This window comes from Equus przewalskii, chromosome 14, assembly GCF_037783145.1.
Source record: "Equus przewalskii isolate Varuska chromosome 14, EquPr2, whole genome shotgun sequence".
Lineage (NCBI taxonomy): Eukaryota > Metazoa > Chordata > Mammalia > Perissodactyla > Equidae > Equus > Equus przewalskii.
Genome location: NC_091844.1, coordinates 53,392,304 through 53,418,519, shown reverse-complemented (window position 1 = coordinate 53,418,519; position 26,216 = coordinate 53,392,304). Strand labels below are relative to the sequence as shown.

Here is a 26,216-nt window from a genome sequence, read left to right as displayed (position 1 = left end):
AGAGAAATGCACTTTCCAGCCCTTTCCAGCCGTTCTTTCCCACCTAAGGGGGAAACAATTCTGAGAAGCACTGATGAAGTTCATAGTCCAGGGCACAGGCTCACCAAAGGACTGAGACCTAATGGGTGGACTATATAATGCTTCCCCTCCCCCCACAGCTTACCAGTACATTACTAAAGGCCCATTACCACATTTCCTTTTACCTAGTGCACCAGGTCCACCTTTCAACAGAAAATTACAAGGTATACTAAAAGTAAAAAAATAGAGTTTAAAGACACTGAACAAACATTAGAACCAGAGTCAAAACTGGCAGGAATGGTGGAATTATCAGACTGGAAATTTTTTAAAATTATGATTAATATGTATGCTAAGGATATTAATGGAAATAGTAGAGAAGGACAGATGGATAATGTAAGCAAAGAGATGGAAATTCTAAGAAAGAATCATGAAGAAATGCTAGAGATCAAAACCACTATAACAGAAATGAAGAATGCTTTTAATGGGCTCATTGGTAGACTAGATATGGCTGAAAAAAGAATCTCTGAGCTTTGAGATACAACAATAGAAACTTCCAAAACTGAAAAAAAAAAAAAAAAGAAAAAAGACTGAAACAAAAGAAAGAACAATATCAGAGAACTGAGGGAAAACTACAAAATGTGTAACGGAAATACCAGAAGAAGAAGAAAGAGAGAAAAGAACAAAAGCAATACCTGAAGCAAATTTCCCCAAATTAATTTCAGATACCAAACCATAGATCCAGGAAGCTCAGAGAATACCAAGCAGGATAAATACCAAAATAACTACACCTAGGCATACCATACTCAAACTTCAGAAAATCAAAGATAAAGAAAATATCCTAAAAGAAAGCCAGAGGGGAAAAACACCTTGCCTAGAGAGGATGAGAATTACATCTGACTTCTCAGAAACCATACAAGGAAGAAAACGGTAGAGTTAAATATCTAAAGTGTTGAGAGAAAAAACCCCACCAACCCAGAATTGTCTACCCTGTGAAATTATCCTTCAAAAATGAAGAAGAAATAAAGATTTTCTTGGACAAACAAAAATTGAGGGAATTTGTTGCCAGCATACCTGTCTTAATAGAAATATTAAACGTTCTTCAGAGAGAAGGAAAATGATATAGGTCAGAACTCAGATCTACGTAAGGAAAGGAAGGGCATGGGACAATGAATAAGTGAAGAGGAAATAAAAACTTATTTTTCTTATTCTTAATTTATCTAACAGATAAAAGTTTGTTCAAAATGAGGATGGAAACAATGTATTTGATTACATATGTATATATGTGTGTGTACTCACAGATGGTCCTCAACTTATAATAGTTTGATTTACAATTTTTTGACTTTACAATGGCATGAAAGTGATAAGCATTCAGTGGAAACCATGCTTAGAATTTTGAATTTTGATCTTTTTCTGGGCTAGCAATATGGACTATGATACCCTTTCTCATGATGCTAGGCAGTGGCAGTGAGCCACAGCTCCCAGTAAGCCACACAATCATGAGGGTAAACAACAAATACACTTATAATCATTCTGCACCCATACAATCATTCTGTTTTTCACTTTCAGTACAGTATTCAATAAATTACATGAGATAGTCAACACTTTATTATAAAACAGGCTTTGTGTTAGAAGATTTTGCCAAACTGTAGGCTAATGTAAGTGTTCTGAGCACATTTAAGGTAGGCTAGACTAAGCTATGCTGTTTGGTAGGTTAGGCATATTAAATGCATATTCTACTTATGATATTTTTAAATTACAGTGGGTTTATCTGGGTGTAGCCCCACCATAAGTTGAGGAAGATCTGTATATGCTTATGTATGCTTATATATAAGTGAAATGAATGAGAGCAATAATGATATAAGAGACAAGAAGGAGGAATTAGGAGTATTTTGTTATTATGAGGTACTAGCACCATCCATGAAGTAGAATAGTGTTGTTTAAAAGCAGACTTGGATTAGTTGTAAATGTATATTGCAAACTCTAGGGTAAACACTAAAAAATGTTAAAAAAAAGTATAATTGATATGCTAAGAAAGGAGAGAAATTGGGATCATAGCAAATGCTCAATTAAAACCACTAAAGGCAGATAAAGTGTGGGAGACAAAAACAGGAACAAAGAAAAAGGGCAAAAAACAGAAACAGTAACAAATATGGTAGTTATTAATCCACCTATTTCAATAATAACCTTAAACATCAATAGTCTAAATACACTAGTTAAAAGATGGAGATTGTCAGAGTAGATTGAAAACCAAGATCCAAGTATATGTTGTCTACAAGAAACCTGCTTTAAAAATGAAGACACATATAGATTAAACGTAAAGGGATGGAGACAGATACACCAAGCTAACACTAATCAAAAGAAAGTGGGAGTAGCCATATTAATTTCAGACAGAGCAGATTTCTGAGCAAGGAAAGTTACTGGGAATAAAAAAAAGCATTATATAACAAAGAGCCAATACTCCAAGAAGAGATAATAGCCCTTACTGTGTATGCACCTGAAAACAGAGTATCAAAATATGTGAGAAAAAACTGATAGAATTGAAAGGAGAAATAGATGAACCCACTATTACAGCTGGAGAATATAATACCCCTCTATCAGAAATGGACAGATCCAGCAGGGAGAAAATCAGTAAGGACATAATTGAACTCAACAGCACCATTAATCAATTGGAGATAATTGACATTTATAGACTACTTCATCCAAAAACAGCAGAATACACATTCTTCTCAAGCTCACATGGAACATTTACCAAGATAGACCACATTCTGGGCTACAAGACACGTCTTAACAAAATTAAAAAAATGAAAAATCATAGACTATCCACTCTCAGACCACAATGGAATTAAACTAGAAATCAATAACACAAAGATAGCTGGAAAATCCCAAAATACTTGGAGATTAAACAACATACTTCTAAGTAACACGTAGGTCAAGAAAGAAGTCTCAAAGGAAATTTAAAATATATTGAACTAGTCAAAAATGAAAATACAACTTATCAAAATTTATGGGATGCAATGAAAGCAATGCTTAGAGGAAAAGTCATAGCATCAAATGCATATATTAGAAAAGAAATATCTAAAATCAACTATCTAACCTTCCACTTTAGGAAGCTATAAAAAGAAGAGCAAATTAAATCCAAAGTAAGAAAAAGAAAGAAAATAATAAAAATTGGAGCTAAAAATCAATGAAATTGAAAACAGGAAATGAATAGAGAAAATCAACAAAACCAACAGCTGATTCTTTGAAAAGATCAATAAAATCAACAGGCTTCTAGCCAGGTTAAATAAGGAAAAAAGAAGACACAAATTACTAATATAAGAAATGAAAGAGGGGATGTCACTACAAACTCCATGGACATTAAAAGGATAATAAAGAAATATTATAAACAAATTTATGCCCACCAATTTGATAACCTAGATGTAATGGGCCAATTCTTTGAAAGACAAAACCTGCCAAAACTCACACAAGAAAAGATATATAATCTAAATAGGGATATATCTATTAAAGAAATCAAATCAATAATTAATAATCTTTCAAAGCGAAAAGCACCAGGCCTGGATAGGTTCACTTGTGAATTCTACCAAACATTTAAGGAAGAAAGTATACCAATTCTCTACAATCTCTTCCAGAAGATAGACTCAGAGGAGCTACTTCCTAACATTCTCTGGGGCCAGCATTACCCTAATACCAAAGCCAGACTAGGATATTAAAGGAAAGAAAACTACCAACCAATATCTCTCATGAACATGGATTCAAAAATCCTGAACAAAATATTAGCAAATCAAATTGGATAATGTATAAATAGAATTATACACCAAACAGAGTGGGATTTCTCCTAGGTATGCAAAGCTGGTCCAGCATTCAAAAACCAATTAATGCAATCTATTCCATCAACAAGCTAAAGAAGAACCATGTGATCATATCAGTAGATGCATAAAAAGCACTTGACAAAATCCAACACCCATTCATGATCAAAACTCTCAGCAAACCAGGAGTCAAGGGTAACTTCCTCAATTTCTGTAAAGAACATCTACAAATGATTTATGCTAACATCATACCTAATGGTGAGAAACTCAGAGCTTTTTTGCTAAGATCAGGAATCAGACAAAAATGTTCCCTCTCATCACTGATTTTCAATATCATACTGGAAGACCTAACTAATGCAATAAGACAAGAAAAGGAAATAAAAGATATACAGATTGGGAAGGAAAACTTAAGTCTTTGTTCGCAGATGACATGATCATCTATGTAGACAGTCCAAAAGAATCGGCAAAAAACCTCCTGTAACTAATAAGCAATTACAGCCAGGTTGCATGACACAAGGTAAATATACAAAAATCAATTGCTTTCCTATATACCAGCAATGAACAAGTGGAATTTGAAATTAAACACAGACTACCATTCAAAAACACACCCCGAAAATGAAATACTAATGTGTAAATCTAACAAAATGTGTACAAGATTTATATGAAGAAAACTACAAAACTCTGATGAAAGATAGCAAAGAAAAACTAAATAAATGGAGAGAGATTCCATGTTGATGAATAGGAAGACTCAATATTGTCAAGATGTCAGTTCTTCCCAACTAGATCTATAGACACAACACAACCCCAATCAAAATCCCAGCAAGTTATTTTGTGTATATTGACAAACTGATTCTAAAATTTATATGGAGAGGCAAAAGAATCAGACTAGCCAACATAGTAGTGAAGAAGAACAAAGTTGGAGGACTGACACTACCCAACTTCAGACTTACTATAAAGCTACAGTAATCAAGGCAGTGTGGTATTGGCAAAAGAATAGACATATGGATCAATGGAACAGAATAGAGAGCCCAGAAATAGACCCACAAAAACAGACCCCCAAAAATATAGTCAACTGATCCTTGAAAAAGGAGCAATGACAATACAATGGAACAAATATAGTTTTTTCAAGAGTTCGTGCTGGAACAACTGGACATCCACATGCAAAAAAATGAATCTAGACACAGACTTTTCACAAAAATTAACTCAAAATGGGTGATAGACTTACATGTAAAGTGCAAAACTGCACAACTCCTAGAAGATAACATAGGAGAAAACCTAGGTGACCTTGGGGTGGGCAATGACATTTTAGATATAACACCAAAGGCATGATCCATGGAAGAAATAATAAGCTGAACTTCATTAAAGTTAAAAAATTTTGCTCTGTGAAAGACAACGTCAAAAGAATGAGAAGAAAAGCCACAGACTGGGAGAAAATATTTGCAAAAGACACATCTGATAAAGAACTATTAACCAAAATATACAAAGAACTCTTAAAACTCAATAAAAAAATGAAAAACCCAATTTAAAAATGGGCAAAAGATCTAAACAAATACCTCACCAAAGAAGATATATAGATGGCAAGAAAGCATATAAAGATGTTCAACGTCATCTGTCATTAGGGAATTGCAAATTAAAACAATGAAATACTATTACATACCTATTAGAATGGCCAAAATCCAACGCAATGATAACAAAAAATGCTGACAAGGGTATGGAATATCTGCAATTCTCATTCATTGCTGGTGGGAATGCAAAATGGTACAGCCACTTGGAAAGACAGTTTGATGATCTCTTACAAAACCAACATTCTCTTACCATGTGATCCAGCAATTGTGCTCCTTAATATTTACCCAAATGAACTGAAAACTTAGGTCCATACAAAAACCTGCACATTTATTTATAATTATAAACCTGCAGTTTCATTTATAATTGCTGAAACATGGAAGCAATCAAGATGTCCTTCAGTTGATGAACGGATAAATAAATTACAGTGCATCCAGACAATGGGATGTTATTCAGCCCTAAAAAGAACTGAGCTATCTAGTCATGACTTTGCATGGAGGAAATTTAAATGCATGTTACTAAGTGGAAGAAGCCAATCTGAAGAGGCTACGTACTATATGATTCCAACCATGAGACATTCTGGAAAAGGCAAAACTACGGAGACAGTAAACAGATTAGTGGCTGTCAGTAGTTACTGGGGAGAGAGGGGTGAATGGGCAGAGCACAGAGGGTTTCTAGGGCAGTGAAACTGTCCTGTATGCTACTACAGTGGAGGACAGATGGCATTATCTGGTGCAGGATGTTGATAACGGGGAAGGTTGTACATGTGTGGGGACAGGAGGTATATGGAAACTCTCCATAGTTTCTGTTCAATTTTTCTGTGAACCTCAAACTGTTCTAAAAAAATAAAGTTTATTAATTAAAAAAATAAAACTTTAAAGCTATTTGAAGAAAATAAATTTATGACCACAAAGTAAGGAATGATTTTTTTAGAAGACACACCCACAAACACACCCACCCTGAGAAAGCATAAAGGAAAAGGCTGAAAAAACTTCATGTTAAAATGGAAAACTTTGTGAAACAAAGGACACCATAAAAAAATTAATAGCCAAGCAGTAGATTGGGAGAAGATATTTACATTGTGTGTCACAATCCAAAGGTTACCATTCAGAATAAGGAACTACAAATAACCAAATAGAAAAATGCGTGACTCCTGTAAGAAGAAACCTGAATAGCTTAAAAACACATTTTGAAAGGTTCAGCCTCAATATAATCACGGAGCATTAATCAAAATCACAAAAAGAGATCATTTTACACACACAAGAAAATAAATTCTGAATGTTGTAAAGGACATGGAAACTAGGAACTCTCACACAGTGCTGACGGGAATGCAAATCGGCAAAACTACTGAGGAGAGCAGCTTGGCAATATCTAGCAAAATGTGAAATGTGCATATTCTATGCCCTGGTAGATCCATCTTTAGTTAAATATCCTAGAAAAACCCCTGCACATGTGCTCAAGGAGATGTTAGAAGAAGCTTCATTCCAGCATTATAATAGCAAAAAATTCGAAGCAATCTACATGTCCATTAATAGGAAAAGGAATAAACAAATTGTGCTATATTTATTCAACAAACTACCATAAACGGGTTAAAATGGACGGACTGTATTTAAAGGTATCAACGTAGATAGATCAGGAAAACAGGTAGAGGAAAAAAGAATTGTGTAACATTACAAACCATATGATTTCATTTAAGTGAATTTCAAAAAACGCAAAAGAATATGTTGTTTATGGCTACATATGTGTAGTAAAATATACAGTTATTTATAGATACCCTGTTAGTTAGGCTCTTTTGAACACAAGTAACAGAAACTCTAGCTCAAAATAGCTTCAGGGATGAAGAGATTTATTATCTCAACATAACAAGAAGTCTAGAATTGGGGCATACTTCACAATACCTTAATTTCCTAAGATTTTTAATTCAGCAGTTTAAATATGTCATCAAGGGCTTGGGCTTGTCTGTCGTTTAATTCAGTAGTCTTAAATGTGTTCTCCTCAGACTAATTCCTCTCTTGAGCACTATATGACTACCACAATCCCAGGCACACATGTAGACACAACATCCGATGAAAGAGAAGGACCACTTCTGTCTTATACGTCTCTGTCATAAAGCAGAGATGCCTTAACCAGACCACCCAGCAGACCTCCCCTCTGGACCTCCTCCTTGTCCAGAATTGCATCAGTGTTCTTTTCCAAACCAATTACACGGGAAATGGAATTGTCAAGACTGGCTTAGATCACCAAGCAATGTGGGGGAAAAGGTGAACATCAGAACAAAATTAGGGCTCTGTGAAGAAGAAGCAGGAAAGTTTAATGTGTAGGTAGTTATATCAGTCAGGAATTAGGAAACAAAATCCACTCTAGATATTTGACACAGAGAATTAGATGTTTATGAAATCTGTAGAGGGTTGGAGCAGCAGGCCAAGGAATGAGGCTCTAAGAATGAGTCCTAGAACACCATGGTCCAGCCGCTGCTGCTTCTAGCACAAAAAGGAAGGCAGGGCATCAGGAGGCCACCAGGGAAATACTGAGTTCAAGAACACACAGCCATGGCTGTGATTCAGGAACCAGGAAGCTTCTATTGTAAACCACTGCCATAGTCACGACCGCCTAGACATTAGACATAGTCCAGCTGTCCCTACCTTTGCAAATATCTTTCAATATTTGAAAGACTCACTCCACACACGTAAGAGATACTGGACCATGGCATCCCCACAACTTTGCATGCCAGCAGAAAAAGAGCCCAAAACAAAGAAGAGGGGTGCGCCACACTACTATCTTCTAAATTTTGCATTAAGTGCAAATAATTGGTAGAACCTAATATCATCCAGAATCCTAACTGCAAGAGATTCCTGGAAATTTAATTTTTAACCTCCCAGCCTCTGCAGTACAGGAAGGTATTCTAGAAGGAGATCAGAATGAATGCTGTCTATCAATTGGTTAGTCCTTCACAGCAAGAAATAATATCTCCCACAGTCCATCCCATTGCCTACCCATACATTCAGTGTACAAAATGCTCATACCCCCATGAAATGCATTCATCCCCCTCACAAGAAAGAGACAACTCAAAATGTCACTCAGTTACAGCATCCAGATCCAGGTCCAGGATCTCTGGGTGATATAAATCTTGTCAATCAAGTCTCAGTATGGTGGAAGCAGACGCCATATCCCAGTATCCACTGGGGGAGGGAGGTGGTGGCATCTGAGCTCTGTGTAATGTCCAGGTAGTTGCAACTATGGTACAGTGACAAAGGGCTAAAATATATTATCCATCTCCGAAATATCCAAAATGCAATAAAAACTCCTATTCAGGAAAGGAAAAAAGAAGGTAAACATACATGCATACACACACGGTAATCACTGGTCCACGGTACACAACACAGATCATAGTCTTCCGGACTCCACATGCTGAGCATGTTGTGAGAGCCTCTGTCACCTCACCTGGCAAATCTGCTCTCTTGGAGAATGTCCCTGTTTTTCATCCTTAGGGCCACACCTGAGGTGGACATTAGGGAGAATAACTTTAACACAGCTTTAAGAACACATTACACTTAGTGCAGGAGTGCGGAAGCCGAGGAATTACCTGAGAGGCAGAACATCCAGTCACAGGTTGTTGTCAGTAATCATGGCATTTCTTTGGCAATACAGTTCCCTTAGCAGATTCCTGTCTATTTGCTTCCAGTGAGTTCCATGGGCTAACAATCCTAAGCCAAAATCTTGTCTGGACACACTCTTTGATTCTGAGAACCGTTGCCTCCAAGCCATGTCCGGTCCCCGTCCTTCAGTCTACTGGCCTCTGTCTGAAGTAATTGTTTCAGTCTTAAGTGCCAAGGCCCAGTTTGTCAGGAGAGGACTTGGGACATGCAAGACACTTTCACATTTCTCTTGCTCAGTCTCCCCGTTTGCTCCGCTTGAGAACTGCCTTTAGCCGTCTGTTTCTTGCAGGACTTTACCAAAAGCATAAAAAGCAGCTAGCACACCAAGATTCTGAATTTCTTCCTCCTACTACAGCCTCAGTAGGCATGTGGTCTATGTCCCAAGGAACAATGGAGGACACGTTATAAATCAAGGGCCCCCACCTTCCCAGCCTCCTCCATCCTACCACCTCCACTCAGCCCATTCCCCATTTTAGAGTCTGATGCTTACAGCACCTACTTCTTGAGAAAAAATAAAGGAAAATAATCTTTGACTAGGCCAACAAAAATGCACACACTTCAAAAGTATAAAAACATTAACTGGATACAAACAGAATTCGTTATAATGATTGCTCATGGGGAGGATGGAACTGGGGAAGACATAGAAAAATACGTTATCTGTAAAAGTCATCTCATTAGAGAAAGATCTGAGTAGATATGATAGAATGTTTGCCTGTTTGGGATGACATGGGCATTCATTATATTATCCTCTATGCTCTTATGAGTTTTTTAAAATTAAAGATTTTAAAAGGAGGTGGGGCAGAGTCCATGACCCTGGATGAACACTCAGCAAAATGATCAGTCTGGCACAACAGACAAGGAGCTGGCATCTAATAAGTTCCCAAAGGGATGACCTCCCACAGCTAAGTGAAGGCCATGCTTGGGATCCGAGCACATCAGCGCATGGTCAAGTTCTGTCTCTGTCCTCTGCTCTGCCCATCTAAATCATGGTCATCTTTCCAGCCTCTGCTGAAGTCCTCCCCCTCCAGGAAGCCTTCCCTGACTATTCCACCTCACACTCATCTCTTTCTCCACTCAAGTATCAGAATACCCAAAGCCACTGCCCTCTAGTGTATCACTAATTCTTTATTTCAGGAATTTTAGAAAACCTAAAGCAGTGAGGTGCAAAGCCCACGTGGGCTGCTGCAGAGTTGACAGGAACTTCATGGTAAATGCATAGTCTTGATTATCTGGGGACTACGCAGAAGGGTCATTGCTTCTGATGGGGCCTGACTTTTACATGCCTGTGCCAGTCGCTCCCCAAACCACAAGCCCATTAATGGAAGATGGACTCAAATGTCACCTGGCTGACAGTGTGCAGCTGGCAGAAACAGGCCCATTTGCCACAATTCAGCAGGTCCAGCTCTCAGCTCAGATGAGCCCCGATTCCCTCCGAACGCTTTTTCCTTTTGTGTGATATATGTAAAACACTCCTAATGTGAGGGTCCGCAGAGAGAGCTCACACTGCCCGGCTAAGTGTTTTTTAAAGAATCAAGCTCTTACCTTTTAAAATTACACCGGGGTGGTATTGTTCAAATATGTAAGACTGACTACTCCAGAAAGCGGCAACAACAGGATACAATGCACTAATTTTACCCCACTTTGACTTAGAAAATATAATCGGTACTTACAAAAATTGTAAATACTAAAGAATCAAGGAAATAGGATTATTCTAAAATAGGGCGCTAATACATCAAGCAAAATAGCTTTTGCTAGTTTTAACTGAGGGCCATTATCTATCAGAGAAGATATACCTCTGGCCTTGATAATCTAAAGAAACACAAATGACTAAAGAAGCTTGCCAATATTTCTGGGAGAGGGAAGAGAGGAAAGAGTCCATAAAGAGATAGAAACTTGGAAAAGCTGAGTGATTCAACAGGGTAGATAAACAGCCTCAAGCATGCCTGAGGGGGGCGAACCAGGCCTGGTTCCATTACCATAATTTCTACGGAGGCTCCATCCCTCTCCTCTCTAAATTGCAGTGGCGATCATGCAATCCAGGACTTCCTTATTACCTCTTGTGGTTGTACTCAATCATTGCATCTGTCTCCCCAACTAAATACAGCCCCCTTGGGGTAGAACTGTGCCCTTTATTTCTCTCCTACACCAGCTCACGTCATCCTACTTCCAGTCTGCAAACCAAGCACAGCCGGGCCCGCACAGTAAGCAGCCTTGAGCCTCATGGCATAGCCCAGTTTTCCCCTCTCTCCGTGTCCCTGCCTGTAATAAATGGAAAGGACTGTGAAGCAACCTGCCTCACAGCCCCGGTGGAGAGTAGCCACACTGTCTTCCTGAAAGTGTGCGAAGACTAGCAGAGGCATTCATTTTGGACGTAATTCCAAGACAGAAAGGTGAGGTATTCTAAATATACTTCAGCTGGCAAGTGCTATTGAGGTACATCTAAAACCTAGTTTTAGAAGATACTAGTTTGATTTACAGGGACCCAAAACTGACGAGGAGTTGAGGACAAGGGTGGGAGAGGGGTCCCCAGTCACTTTGCTGGAAACTACAGGGTGTTTGGTAATGACCAAGTAAGGTGTGTGTCCTTCTTCATTGGTATCCTTGCTTCTTATGGGCATTTGACCTTTATAGGCTCCACTGTGGCCGCCAAGTGCATCCCCCTGCCTCTGAGTATCACCACACAGAAGTAATTCCAAGAACGTGAGGTGAAGAACCAATTCTGTGGAAATCAGTACTCTTCATACTTTCTGTGCTTTTTTTGCTGTGTGTGACTCTCAGTGGATGAGAAAAAATGAGTAGAGGAAGCTTCCATGTCATATTATATTTACATTTATTAGAGCATTCCTCTTATTTTTGTCCTCCATACCAAACCCAGGTCGTTTTTATCCATGGGCACGTGGATACAATCCTAGGGTCTACATGTTTTCTTTTCAACAATCATATGGAAAACATATATATTGGCTCTTGATTCTAAAAGAAAACCTGAAAATAAAAATTAATATTTGCTAGATTAAATATCTACAATATGTCATGTTTTTGTCATTTATCCTATTCACAAAAATATCATATTTGAAAATAATTTGTAAACTAGATTTTGCCCCTTCCCCAAATTCCTGGGTGGGTATCATCTTGCCCGAAAACAATTGTCAATTATAACTTCAATGAGTTACTCTGAGCCAAATAACTTTCAAAGCAAAATTTTAAAAGTGTAACAAGCATTTTGTGAAAAATGTTTCATGTGGAAAACACACACACACACATGTTAGATATAATGTGGGGCTCCAAATCAAGATCGCCACTGTCCATGATGGTTTTAGGAGGACCAATGATTCTAGTTTGGTCTCTACTAAAAATGTCTATTTCATTTCCCATGAAAGAGATAAGTTTCCATTTACTGTGTGTGTATGTTAAAAAAATATATACATATTTAAAATATAATTTGCCATTTTAACCATTCCACTTAATTAATTAATTTATTTTTATTTTTTTCTGAAAGATTTTATTTTTTCCTTTTTCTCCCCAAAGCCCCCGGGTACATAGTTGCGTATTCTTCGTTGTGGGTCCGTCTAGTTGTGGCATGTGGGACGCTGCCTCAGCGTGGTTTGATGAGCGGTGCCATGTCCACACCCAGGATTCGATCCGTCGAAACACTGGGCTGCCTGCAGCGGAGCACATGAACTTAACCACTCGGCCACGGGGCCAGCCCCCCATTTACTTTAAAAATAAATACAATATGGTATTTGTATAGCCAATATCATTCTTTTGGGCACTTGATCATTTCTACTCTGCTTTGTTCCTTAACTGACTTGTGTGTTTCCAGTCTTTTCTCTAAGATGGTAAACTTCTTGAGGTAGAGCCTAAGTAGCTTCTTTTCTTTTCTGAGTTATAGGGGTAAGAACAGAGCTGAGTATTTAACTGGAACACAATAAATACTCACCACTGAGTGAAAGAACATGTGAGAAAATGACCGAAACCTTGATGAGACAGTTGATTCAAAGCTGTGCAGTCCCACCCTGGTTTTTCAAACTATTTTGTATGGGGAAAACCAATGGACCTAATTAGTTACAATGGAGGTGCTCTGGATGAGCTTAGGTAAGGAAACTGATGCCCCCCTCTGCCTCCAAGTTTCTGGAAGCCTCCCTAACTCACTCCAGACTGAAAAGAATCTCTTCCAGGGTCAAAGGACTCCTAAGAAATACGTATAACTCTTCCTGGATAAAGGACACTTCTGCTCATCTAACTCCCATCCATGTTCCTGTAGTACAGAGTTGACCACAAGCGGTAAGATACTCCCTTTCCCAGGCTAAACAATTCTTATCCCTTTAGCTTTCCCTTAGCACTCATCTGAAAACCATTAAGGGACACGTGCCTCTTCCAACTCCTTCCCTGGTTCTCACCATCTGTTTGTATTCCGGGACCCACATAAGTACACAAAAACTGAAACTGAGCCTAGGACTTGAAATCAAGCGGCTTGGGTCCAAATCCTAGCTCAGATACCAGCTGTGTGGCCTTGGACAAATTACTTAACTCCTCTGACTCTTAAGTTTTCTCTTTTGAAAAATGGGGTTGATAATATATGAGTCACAAGATATGGATTAAATGAGGCAATGTACTTGAAAACAGCACACGGTAGCTGCTCAATCATGTGTGTACATTTTAATGTAACTCAGTTATTGCTTCTGCTTCTGGTCCCCTCCTTTCCTCCGTCCCTTCTGGTTCCCCATGATGCCTGATGAGCACACTGTTAGCGGTTATTTCATTAACTGCTGCATGTAGTTTTGAAACATTTATTTATAGATTTGATCATATATTTATTGCTTCCTTACAGATAAAATTTGAGGTGGTATTTAGATTTATGCCATTTTCTAAGGAACTCCTTGTGAATAGCTGTAAGATTGACTTATCTGACTTGGGAACATGTTGTCTTTGCCTTGTCAAATGCTCTCAACAGAGTTCTCCTTTTCTTCTCTGTATCAGAAGTCACATAATGGCAGATATGCATGAGTTCCCTAAAGAACAATGAGGGACTTCACAGAGCTCAATTTGGGAGAATACACAAGTGTTGCTGTTATAGAGTGATATTCCCATGACACTTGTGAGTGGAAAATGAACTGGACACCAGATGAAGTGAGGAAGGCTTGAGGGGAGAGAAACTTGCTTCCAAAAGGAACAAAACAAAAATGCCTCCAGCCAGGCAGAACTGAACAGGGACTCTGTAGATGGATAAGCTAGGTGAATTAACCATCCACCCCTATGTCTGCCGTCAACCCGGTGGCCACCACTGTAGGTGATGACTCTGAACTCCCCAGGACAGATCTGTTTACTGAAACATTCTTTTCTTTTTATTTGGGGGAGGGGATTAATGAGTACCTCAGTCCTTGAAATCTCTACTGACTTTCTAGTGATCATTAATTCTTTCTTCATTCAGCAAACAGGACTGAGTGACTAAATGAATGAAGTAAGTAGATCCTGGTTCACCCCAGTAGTCAACCTCAAGGGTGACAAAGTGATCCCTTGAGGATCAGCTTGGAGGAAAACTTTTCTTCTACTTTTGGCCTCATTCATTTCTTGTTCTTCACATGCTATGGTGAATGTTCAATTTCAAATTCCAAATCAATTCAATTCCATTCCAAATCTTGTGTGAGTGTATGTCGTTAGGCAGAATCTAATTCAAATCCAGAACACTAGCTTCAAGAAAATTTCAGAAATGTAGTTTGCATCTTTCTAATCTCTCTATCAACAAAGAGAATGGAAGGAATGTGAGTGAGCCAATCCAGAGTGTATGGCGCATCAGTGTAACCAGATATCACAGAGAAGACGGGCTTTGAAATAGGCCTTAAAAATGTGTAGGATTTGTTGTTAAGAGGGAAACCTTCAGAGAAGAGAATTCCTGGCTGGTGAAGAGGAAAAGGGAGCAGGGGATAATAAGAAGAATAACTTATCTGGACTGGACCAGAGTAGGCTTGCTAGGAAGGCTGTTTAGAGAAGACTAAACTTGACTCTGTAGACAGAGTGGGAGAGACATTGAAGGTCATTAAGCAAGGAAGGGAGTTTGAACAAGGTAAATTCATGCTACCATTCCTATTTTCATAATCAATATATACCTGCCAAAGGGTGATCTCCTACCCTTTGATTTTTCTCTCCTTGTTCTTAAAATCTAGCAGTAGGTTATCACTATGCTAATCACTGACGTTATTTGGCTGGTTTAATATTTTCAGAATCAGTAGGCAATCCCAGGATGTAGAGAAAGGCTTTAAAAAGCTGGAGGGAAATTATTTCTACCCTAGAATTCTATACCTAGCCAAACTATCAATCAAGCGTAAGTGCAGAATAATGACATTTTCATTCATATAAGAGCTCAAAAAAGTCACCTCCTCCTTATCTTACATATCTTTTTACCATGAAGTTTCTGAAGGTGTAAACCAAGAAAGAGGAAGATATTGGATGCCAAAAACAAGGAATCCAGTACAAGAGAAAAGCTGAGGGAATCACTGAGATAATCATAAAAAAGATCCCAACACCATAACTGCACAACAGCCCAGGGAATACCCAGTCCAGATGGAAGCAGAAGGACAGAGAGCTGTGAGACGAAAGTGTCCAGGGAAAAAATAAAACTAATAAAACTCCTAATGTATTAAACATATCAAGACAAGATTTACAACATTTAGGGATGAATTAGTGATAAGTATATAGTAAAGTAAGGAAAAGAGAGGCAATTATTAACTCCACTGAAAACAAGGAAAGTAAAGATAACAAAGGAAATGTAACCATAGAATACATATAGATCCACAGAAAGTAATTCTTTTCATAATCATAGTAAACACTAAACATTGACCCCATCAAAAATTATGATCTAACTAGGTTGTAAGCACAGGGGGCAGAGAAAGTGTTGGTGGGAAGTGAGCAAGTGTGAATGGGGTGAGGAAAAGAGATGTAAGAGAGCCCCAACCTCAGCTTCCTGTTTCAGAAGTTAGTGGGCAGGATCTAAAATTGGAATAGTAATTTCTAAAATGTAGACATAACAGCATAAGCATGTTATTTAGATAAATGGAAGTAAATCATGGAAGAAGCTGCTAAAAGATTTGAAATTGTGTCCTCTGGGGAATGTGAAAAGGGAGTTGGGAGTCAGCCCCATAGAATTACATTTTTTACTTTTAAACTATGTGCCTGTATAACTTTGATAAAAAATAATGTTTTACAAGAGCTTACAGTAAATGCGCAGACTTAGTTCTCTGATCACAGTTTCTCTGTCACCAAATCCCCTCAAAGTCTCAGACCCTTCTAGCTACTAGCTACTTGCTGGCCATTTATATCTGACCACAGACTCCCCCTGGCAAATGGGTGGCTCAGATTTTGTTGAATTCTGTTCACTACAAAATCAGAAGTTTTGGGAATCTCTTAAAATATTACCATTACCAATGGCCTCAGCTTGTCGTTTGCAGCCAAGGGAAGGCAAAAACGGCGCGCAGGGAGGCCACAGCAGTAACAGGTGTTTGAAAGGGCTGCTTTGGTTGTGGTATCCTGTAGCAGGGACAAAGCAACTGAAGAACACTGTGACTATGGGAGGAACAAAGCTGTAACACAATCTAAAAGTTAGTTTTTGTTTATGGCTTCAAATTATGTATTCTACCCCTTCGGAGCAGGCTGCAAAAATAATGGGTCATTGCTCAAGGAAACCAATAAATGGAGCTGCTTCTGGATGAAAAATCAGAAAAACCCCGTCGTATTTTCAGACCTTCCCCTGGCTGTGTTCTATCTCAGCATCCTTCCCCTGGGCTGCGTGGCTTTTGGAAGAGGGAGAGATAATCATTACCGTTCTGGAGGGAGGGAAATTTAGAAAGTGTTTCATTTTCTAAGCTCCCAGTTGCTAATGTATTAAGTTCTCTGAAAAATTCTCTTCATCATTTTTGGTGATTTTTTTTTTCTTTCTAAGCAGCATAAAGCTCCAGTAGAAGGCAAAGACATTTCCTTGTCTGAATTACTGCCACCATGAAATAGATTGAAAAGAATATATCATTTTATATCAACCAGTAGCATCCTGGTCCACGGAGGGGTGTCTCCTAAAGCTATCAAGATAGTGTCTGAGTATTAATCATTTCTCGAACAGTGAGAGCCCCAACACCAGCCAGCACCCACAAAGGCTGCAACCCCAGGGCCAGCTGCAGCTGCCCACGACAGATGCCTGCTTGGGATGCAATCTCCGACCTCTGTGACAGAGAGCACGTGCCAGCTGGCTCCTGCTATTTGGCTAAAGGGCTGCTGCCAGGCAGTGTGGCTGAGTGGGCCCTGACCTCCCCAAACCGGGGAGTCACAAAGCCCTGGTCATTACAGTTGAGAGGGCCGGGATCGGTAAGAGTGGGACGTGCGAGATTGCAGGGAACACACACATGTAAGAGTGTGCACTAAATATGTGTAATCAAATACTCCTGGTTGTGCACACACACTCAAATAATGCAGGCTGGCCCCACGTGAAGCTGCACAGCACAGTGGCTAAGAGCACAGCTTTAGAATGAGACTGGATTCAGCAGTCCGCTCTTAGCTACTTTTCTAAACCTCTGTTTTCTCATCAGTAAAATGGGGATAATCATAGTATCCACATCAGAGGCTTTTACAAGGATTAAATGAAGCTCGAGCCCAGTACCTTGCACATAAAAAAAATTCCATTGGCATTGGCTACTGTTATCAGTAATAAAAAATTGAAATTTACAAATGGGTACATTTAGCCAGTAGCTGATAAACATATGTACTGATGGTGACAAACATTTGTGGACCAAAGAATTCTTCCCTTCTGTAGGAAAGAGTCTTTCCAAAACCTTCTGAGGGGAGGAGGCTCCTGGTACTTTTAAGACCGTTATCTATTTTTGGATCACAAAGTATCTGACAGAAAGGTTGGAGCTGTGAGGTCAGAGAGGCTCCATAAGACATTAAATAGAAGAACTCTGAGACAATAAGGTGTGACTTAATGGAGAAGTAGGATTTGCTTTGTAAACATTCCTTTTACGCCCTGCCCGAGGAGCATGGCCAGGAGTTTGGGGAGAAGGACCATAGGAACCCAGGACATCCCACCGTCTGTGCTCTACCTGAAGGCAATTTTCTCCTGTAAATAACAGTTTGGCAGCCAAAAGGCATACTAATGGGTCCCTTTGGTGGCTTTGATAAATTCTCCCTTCGTTGTGAGGACGGGCTGCCTCCAACCCTTGCCCTGAATGAGAAATGGTCCAAACAGCTGAGTATCTGATTGGACCGTCTCCTTCCTCTGAGGAGAGATTCCCCGTACCCGACTCTCCCTGCCTCACCCCAGCCCCAGGGAGGATTCTGGGAGGACCCTCCCACTTCCTCCAGAGCTCAGGCCATGGTTCCCTGGTGTTGTACCCTCTTTCTACCCACAGCACTATGTGCAGCCAGGGCCCAGGTGCCAGTGGAGGAGGGGGAGAGATTTTCTTTTTGGTGCCAGCCAGCAAAATGGACTTTAAAGCATCTGGCAGCCGCTGGGAAAAGAGGTAGTCATAGTCATGTTACATGGTTATATAAGTTACACAGTTACATTAGTAACAGGACAGGTAGCCTTGCTTGTGGGCTTCCTGGCCAAGTCTTTCTCAGCCCATATAGTCATTGGATCTGGGCACCCCAGCCTCTACAGGGTAGCTGTTACTGGCCCCATTTTACATGTGACGAGATTAGGGTTATGTGATGAAAGGGGATACAAACTAGTTAAGGATGTGACATCTCTTGGCCTCCTGCCCACAGGTTTTTTCACTTCATGGGACCCAGATGCAAAACAAGCACCTTTCCTATTAAGGGCACCTCTGGCAAGTCCAGGCTGGGATTGTGAAAGGAATTCACATTATAGTTCCTGCCAGCAGGACATTTATAAGCCACCAGGTGAAACAGAACAAAATATACTGAAGGATAACTGACGATTATTACTGAGCAAATGATAGCAGGGCCTCAGACGAACGGTGCGTGTGCAAGTGGGCATACAGTAGGAGCAAAGCAGAGCCACCGTCTGCGCTCGGGAGCTGACGTTCTCAGTAATGCGAGAAGGCAAGTAGGGAAAGCGGGTCAGACCACGGACTGGCGCACAGAGGGGGCTTGCACGGGGCCGAGCCGGGGCAGGCTTGAGGAAGCAGAGCAGTTTGAACTGGGCTTTGAAGAAGAGCTGAGTGGTGAGAAGCTTCCAGCAGTAGGTCAACCTTCTGGGACTAGAAGGTTCTTGTGAGAAAGAAGTGGATGATGCGTGAAGAAAGGTTATCAGGACCACACTGAGGAAGGCCTGAGGGGCAGGCGCGATGTTTGACCGCCGTCCTGCGGGCATTGAGGGGTCTCTGAAATTTCCCAGCAGGGGCGTGGAGTTGGCGCAGTGCCCGGAAGGGGATGGGGGCGGGGAGTCAGAGGAAGGGGTTGATGAGCCGAGAAAAGGAGAGGGCTGAAGGAGAGGTGAGTTTACCTGAGGGCGGTGAGCAGGGCTCTGCGGTCAAGTGGACCTGGATGGCAACCCTGGGGGCGATCCTGGACACTGACTGCTTCTCTGGACCTCGGTAACAGTACTCTAAAATGTAGGCAAAAATGTAAATACTAGAGGAACCTGCCTCTTGCTCAGAAGTTTATGTGGATGCAAAAGGCTTAGGGCAGTGCCTGGCGCGTACAGGAGGTATTCCAAGGACGAGGACAACTGCTATTATTATTTTTATTAGTGTGGGGCAAAGGAGAGGGAAGCGTTAATGACATGAAACTATGATCTAAGAACCTGAAAGTCGGAGAGGTGTGGACCAAGATGGGCGACAGGCTCAGTATGCCCCCTGGGGAGGTGGAGGAGGGTCCAACCGTCCAAGGCTGCTGCCTCTGCGGGTAGAGACCCCACCCTGTCCGCTCGAGCCCTCCCTTCTTTTCTCCTGAATCCCACCTGCCTCCGGCTTCTAGAAATCAGATTTCATTTCCAGAAGAAATGACCTTGTGGCTTTTGGGGGGTGTCTAATTCCACACGGAAAGACTTCACCCTTTCTTATGGTGTCCCCCCCATACAAGGCTGGGGTGTGGGTAGTGAGGGAGGGCGTCGGCGGAGCCTGGAAACTCGGCACCAAGGCAGCTCTCCACCCATGGCATGGTGCTCAGAGGCAGCCGGAGCGCCAGGCCGAGGGCTTTCCCTGTGAGAGTCAGTTTCAAATATGAGGTTGATTTTATTTTCCCCCGTTGCAATTAACTGAGAAAAATATTTCAAAGCTGTATAATTAAAGGCCGGCGTTTTATTAGGGTTTAAAATAGTCGCTATGAAATTTGCTCCTGCCACTGGTAATTACAACGTACATCTTAATATCCCCCTGCTTGCCAGCCCCGAGATAACAGCGCTGTGTGCGCTGCATTTGGCTCTGCAGAGAAGGTAAAATCCTTATCTTATCTCCATCTGCACACAACAACCAGCCTCTCTTCCAATTCAACCCTAATCTTCTTAGTAAATAATACTGATATTTTTCACCATCACAAAATGGAGCTGGTGCCAGATTCTCACTGATAACACTTCTCGTTTACACACCATTCTCTGTCAAAATCGGCCCGATTTTTCTTAATCTCTTTAACTTATCAAAAAATACTTTTTACATTCAGCCATAGTAAGTTCTTTTCTACCAAATAATAATATTATAAATAAATCCCTTTGCCTACAGCTGACTCACTGAAAAGATACTTGGCTCCTCATTCTCTTCGTGAATGGGAAATTGTTCTGCTCTTCCGTTTTCCTCCAAGTTTGCGGTCCACACCAAGGGAATTGTTCCCAGGCAGGCCCTGAGCCATCTTTGTATCTCATAGGGGGTCAGCTTGGTCCACGACAGGCGAGGTCGCTCTTTATTTTCGTAGTCCTGCTCGTGATGGGCTTCCCCCACCCCCACCTCCATCATCCTCCAGCTCTGCCACCCAGGAAAAATGCAGCGACTTTGGGCACATCCTGACAGGCTCCTCTCCAGCCTGCAGACCTCCCCACGCTGGGACAGGCCTCGTGCACAACCTCGTCTTGGCAGAAACTGGGGCCCAATTGCTTTCTCCTGCCACTTTTCAGTGTGAGTCTCAGAATTGTCACACAACCGGGGGAGCCAAAACTATGAAATGTTCATCACACGGTAGGTATTTATTGAGCACTTACTGTTTGCCCATTCCAGGCTTAGCCTGCTAGGGATTCCAGAGATGGAAAAGCACAGTTTCGGCCCACCAGGAGCACATCACGTACATAGTAGGCTCTCTTCAGGCAGGAGGAAAACTTCCAGTGTAGGAGGGCTGGGGTTTCAGAAATTTAAGACGTTGTAGGAAAAATAGGATTGGGGCAAGGAGGTTGAGAATGAACCCTCGGAAGCCTTTTGAATATTTGTGTAATCACTAAGAAAAAGCAGAAAGAAGGAGATAGTAACAAAGACACTATCAATAACATTTTACACAGTTCAAATTAATAGGAATCGGTGCTGTCCTGGGAGATTCCAATTTCCATTTCCAATTTCCTTGTTCACTAGAAAGTTTCTATGATTTCCCTCTCCCGCAGTTTCCATAATATGCTTGTAAATTTGCTTTGCTTTGTTGCAGATAATGCCCACCTAAGGGGTTTTATTTTCTGTGTCTGTCCTCCTTCCAGACGTCCAGTGCTTTCCCATTCTGTGACTCCCCGTCATGAGCAGCCGGCTCCTGTCTCTGGGGCCTTGACTCCCAGGGTGGGAGTTCTCCCTCCGCTAAGACGCTGATGAATCCAGGCGCTTGCGACAGCCCAAACTGGGAGTGCCCTCTGTTTAGGCATTTCTCATTCCCATGTGGTCCCTAAATACCCAGGACTGTGGGATGTGGGCTCTGTTCATGGTACACATCTTGCCAAAGCGTGTGGCCTCAGTTCCTCTGTCCCATGTGTCTGCCGCCCTCAAGCCAAGGAAGTGCGAATCCTTGGCTCTGTTTGTGTCCCTTATCTTCCTTTTCTTTTCCAGGTGACATTGAAAACCTTCCCATTTTTTTCTCATCCGTCTGCCTCACCTGCCCTTTATATTCCTGATATCCAATTGCCCCATCATCTAGGAGGCAGGCAAGTATAGTTATTAAGACTCAATCAGAACAGGCCTGGATTTCAGTCTTTCTGCCACTTGCCTGCTGTGTGAATCTGGGCTTCAATTTCTTTACCTGTAAAATGGACATGATAATAAACCTATCTCATAGGACCAATGTAAATTATCTTATAATATAATTTAATACTCTATAAATGTACCTGGATCATAGTAAAGGCTCAATAAATGATAGCTAGCTTAATAATATTAATTAGAACTCAAAGAAGAAAGATAACAGCGTGGATGTCCTTGGCTGAGAATCTATCCAGAGTCGCAGAACATGGTGAGAGCTGACCACAGAAGGCCAGGCAAGTTCTCTAAAGAGGCCTCTTGGTGTTTTGGTTTGTGGATAACTTCAGAAGCTTGGTGTTTGCTGGACCCACTGACCTCTTGGGAACAGCATGAAGAGCACAAACCGTTCAATAAACAACTTTGTGCCCTGATTAATAATAAATAATAAAGACCAAAAAAATGTGCAAAATTTATTTTTTAAAGTGAAATTCTTCCTGACCATTCCAAGAGGTCAGTTTAACCCAAATGTTGTCTACAGAGCTCTCCAAGATCTCGGGGCTGCTGTTTACATGGGCCTGGCAGGTGTTTGTGGTGAAAAACAGCTAAATGGAGAAGGATCTTGGTGCCAGAGCTGCCCACTTCTCCATCTTTGAGGGGCTCTCACCCTTCAGTGCAGCTGCCCTGTTGGTTCACTTGTGTCACCTCTCCAGCTGCTCCTCTGAGACTCCCTCCTCAGCCGTGTTAGACCCACGCGATTTAAGCAGAAGGTAATCCAGTGTCACTCGCTAGCAGTTGTGTTTGGACATGTGACAAGTGCTTACTGTGCACCAGGCACTGTGCTGGCCTCTTTACATATCCTCTCATTTAATCTCCCAATGACCCTGCTAGGCAAGTACCCGCTTGGTCCCCTACCATCACCAAGCTTGTCCCCTCCAACTAGATTCAACCCTCTACTGGTTCCCTGGAGATTTTTTTCCATCACTGAAGACCTGCCATGTCCCATGGAGAAAGGACTTTGAGACTTTCTCTAACCCCCATAGCCCCTCCCTCCCTGACCTCTAGTCACTGTGACATTGTTATTTCATTGGAAGGTGTGCGTTGTACTTCTTTCCAGCAAGATTCTGAGGCCCATTAGGGCACAGATCACACCGCATAATCATCGGCCTCTAGGGCTGAAGTTGTGTATATGAGATATCATTATATCCAGCTCCTCATTTTGTAGATGAGGAGACAGAAGTCTGTAGAGTTGGAATATGCTTCCTTCCATGTTCCCCATGACTTCCTGCATTGGGTGAGTACACAGTAAATGCTCAATAAATGCCAAGGCCATCTGTTTGGCTCTGGTGTTTACTATGAAATCCGTGGTGCAGCCTTCGTCTAGCACCTATTTTAAATGACTGTGTTCACAATATACACAACACACAGGTATCCCACTTTAAGAAAACCTCATATGCTGACTTCCTGAACCAGATAAACTAACATGAATTATTCATTCTGAAAAGCAGAGTTCCTTTAAATAGCTACTATCTTTATGAGAACATTGGGTTTTAACACTGAGTTTCAACTGAACTTTTCAGCCACATGTCAAATTGCAGAGAAGGCTGCCTCGTGCATCACTTGCCTCGCAGACCAAATGGATCTTGGAACGAGCCAATGGGCCAGCAGATTTGCCCCTGAGTCTGAACCTTACTTGGTGAGTCATTCCCGAACGCAGGCGGGCTGAATGATTGGCAGGCAGCTGTGGGTATGTGGATCCCGCAGCTCTGGGAGCCACATTTCTGGGTAAAAAGGTGGGAGATGCGAGTCCTGCCACACTGCTGCTGGCTCTCCAGGCAGTGGAGCAGACTCAGGCCAAGGATGCTGCCCACTGCCTTCCTTGGGTAGCCGTTGGTAATCCCGGGCTCGCCACTGACATGTCCCCTCCCCTCCATGTCCCCTCTCTCTCTCATTCTGTGTGAATATGTATGGAGGGGGAAGTAGCCAAGTAACAGTATTAAATATAGATTACCTCTTATTTGGGAGGTTCTTTAATGTTCATATGAAAAAGGCCCTGGGCCCTTTAAGAAGTCAGGAGGTAAACTGGGAGCTCTTGCAAGCACACATAGAGCAATTCCGAGAAGGTTAGTTAGAAGTAAACTGCTGACACCAGGACATCAGGTGCCTCTATGAATTCCCTGCCCTCCTCTGTTGTCCACCCTGGAAGAAAGCCTATTCTGTTGGGCCCAAGTTACCAGAAATAGACCCCACTGTTGACCTGATTGCTGGAGCCCTCAGGGTAAACACGAGACCTGAGGAATAAATCAGTCTCCAGAGGCCTACCGACCCTTGCCAGGGACTGCAGATGACCCAGCATCCTCTAGGACCTGACCCTGAGAAGACCTTATGTGAAATCTGCCTCTTCCAGGCAGCCTTCCTTGCTTGGTGCCACTTGCCCTCTGCTCGCATTCTCCCTCTGTGAACCTTTCTACATCTTGAATTTAGTCTGTACTGGAGTGTTTCACACTCACTCCCATGTTGTTCCATGGTTATTCCCTACTATTCCATGTGGTTATATGTTATTTACTCAAGTAGATCATAAGCTTAGTAATAATAGTAATAGCGAACATTTATTAAATGACTCTTAGGGGCCAGACACTGTGCTTAGCACTTGGCATATATAATCTCGTTTAATCCTCAAACAACCCCAAAGGTAGCTATTATGTTCCCATTTTACAGATGATGAAACTGAGGCTTAAAGTAGGTAAGTAACTGAGCACTACACTACACTTTCGTCCCACCGCTCCAGGTGCCAGCTCTTCCCTTGCCTCCCACCCAAGGCCCTACACATCACACTTACTTGCCAAATGCCACTAACCAGGAGCCACACTGTGTCTCCCCAATCCAGGGGGCTCGGAGCCCAGATTCACGGGTGTCGAGGTGCGTCTTCTCGTGGACATGTTGTGGGTGGTGGAGCTGTTGCGTCTCTCTGCCCTGCTCCTCCTCGTGCACCGGCCCGCCGCAAGTTCCAGGATAGTGAGGATTATAGGGCCATGAGGTGGGCGCTCAGACATGCCTAGAAAGCAGGCTCTGCTTACACTGAAGAAACACTTTCCAAAAATGAGAGGCCGCAAAATGGCTGGAGTCATTGATGTGTCCTCTGAGGCAGCCCCAGTCCGGGAATGCTGGTCAGCGTGCTGGGGACGCTCTCACAGTCAAGGGCAGAACCTCCGAGCACAGGCTTTCCCTGCCTAGCACGGACCCGCCCTGCGTGTGGCAGCCTTAATTGGGCCCTTGTTTATTATTGTAATGAGGATCCCTTTTCTAATGTGTTTTTTCTAGCCTTCATGTGGCTCAACTGTTATTTTTCTCACTTGACTTTTTTTTGCCTATGAAATGTTTTGGATAAATATGCAGCTGAAATGGCTCGTTACTGACTGTGTACATTTTTAGTTGAATGAAAAGTAAAGAAATACAGCATTTCGCATATAAAATATTCTGTTAATGTTATATAATTTGGCTGCGGAGTATCATTTTGCTTTTATGAAAGGGTTTGGTGAAATCCTCAGGAATAGCAGATGGCTAACACGCAGTAATTATCGGTTACTAAATATCACTTATATCATACTGATCTATTCATACAAGTCTAACCACACTAAATGTATATTTTTTTAAAAAGACAATATGTAACATGAGTGCTTGAAACAACGGCAGGACTTAAGTAAAATGCAGGAACCCGTCTAAGGTGTAAGCGATTCTAAGGACCCTGTTTGGGCTGCCGCAGCCCCCTCCCCATCACACATTGCCCTCTGCTCCGGGTTTTTAGGGGAGCTGGGCTCTGCCCGCAAGCAGCTGGTCAGGGCGGGAATACGAGGAGAGATGTCGTGTCGAGGTCAGCATGTGAGCAGATGTTTTGAATTCTCTGCTCCGAAGCTGATGTTTAGGACCAGCCATGACTACCATTCTCGGCATAATGTCTATTTGGCTGTGAGTCAGTGAGGACTCAGAGACCCCAGGACGGAACCTGAGTTGGTGCAACAATGAAGCACTCTATAGACCTTGAATTACACATGAGCCCTCTGCTTGATGCCAGGTCCACAGGTGATTTTCATTCCCCA

General features: G+C 41.8%; 1 long non-coding RNA gene across 2 annotated transcripts in view; it reads right to left on the bottom strand.

The window, feature by feature from the left end:
* LOC139075778 (uncharacterized) overlaps positions 1–25,315 on the bottom strand; it is a 29,009-nt gene extending 3,694 nt beyond the window's left edge. The window contains exons 1-3 of one of the 2 annotated variants that reach the window (XR_011526561.1): positions 24,959–25,315; positions 21,177–21,406; positions 19,491–19,592 (exon numbers count right to left, since the gene is read on the bottom strand). This is a non-coding gene — a long non-coding RNA (uncharacterized lncRNA). The remainder of the gene's footprint in view (positions 1–19,490; positions 19,593–21,176; positions 21,407–24,958) is intronic. The other variant, XR_011526562.1, reaches the window with a different exon arrangement.
* Between the last annotated feature and the right edge of the window lie 901 nt (positions 25,316–26,216).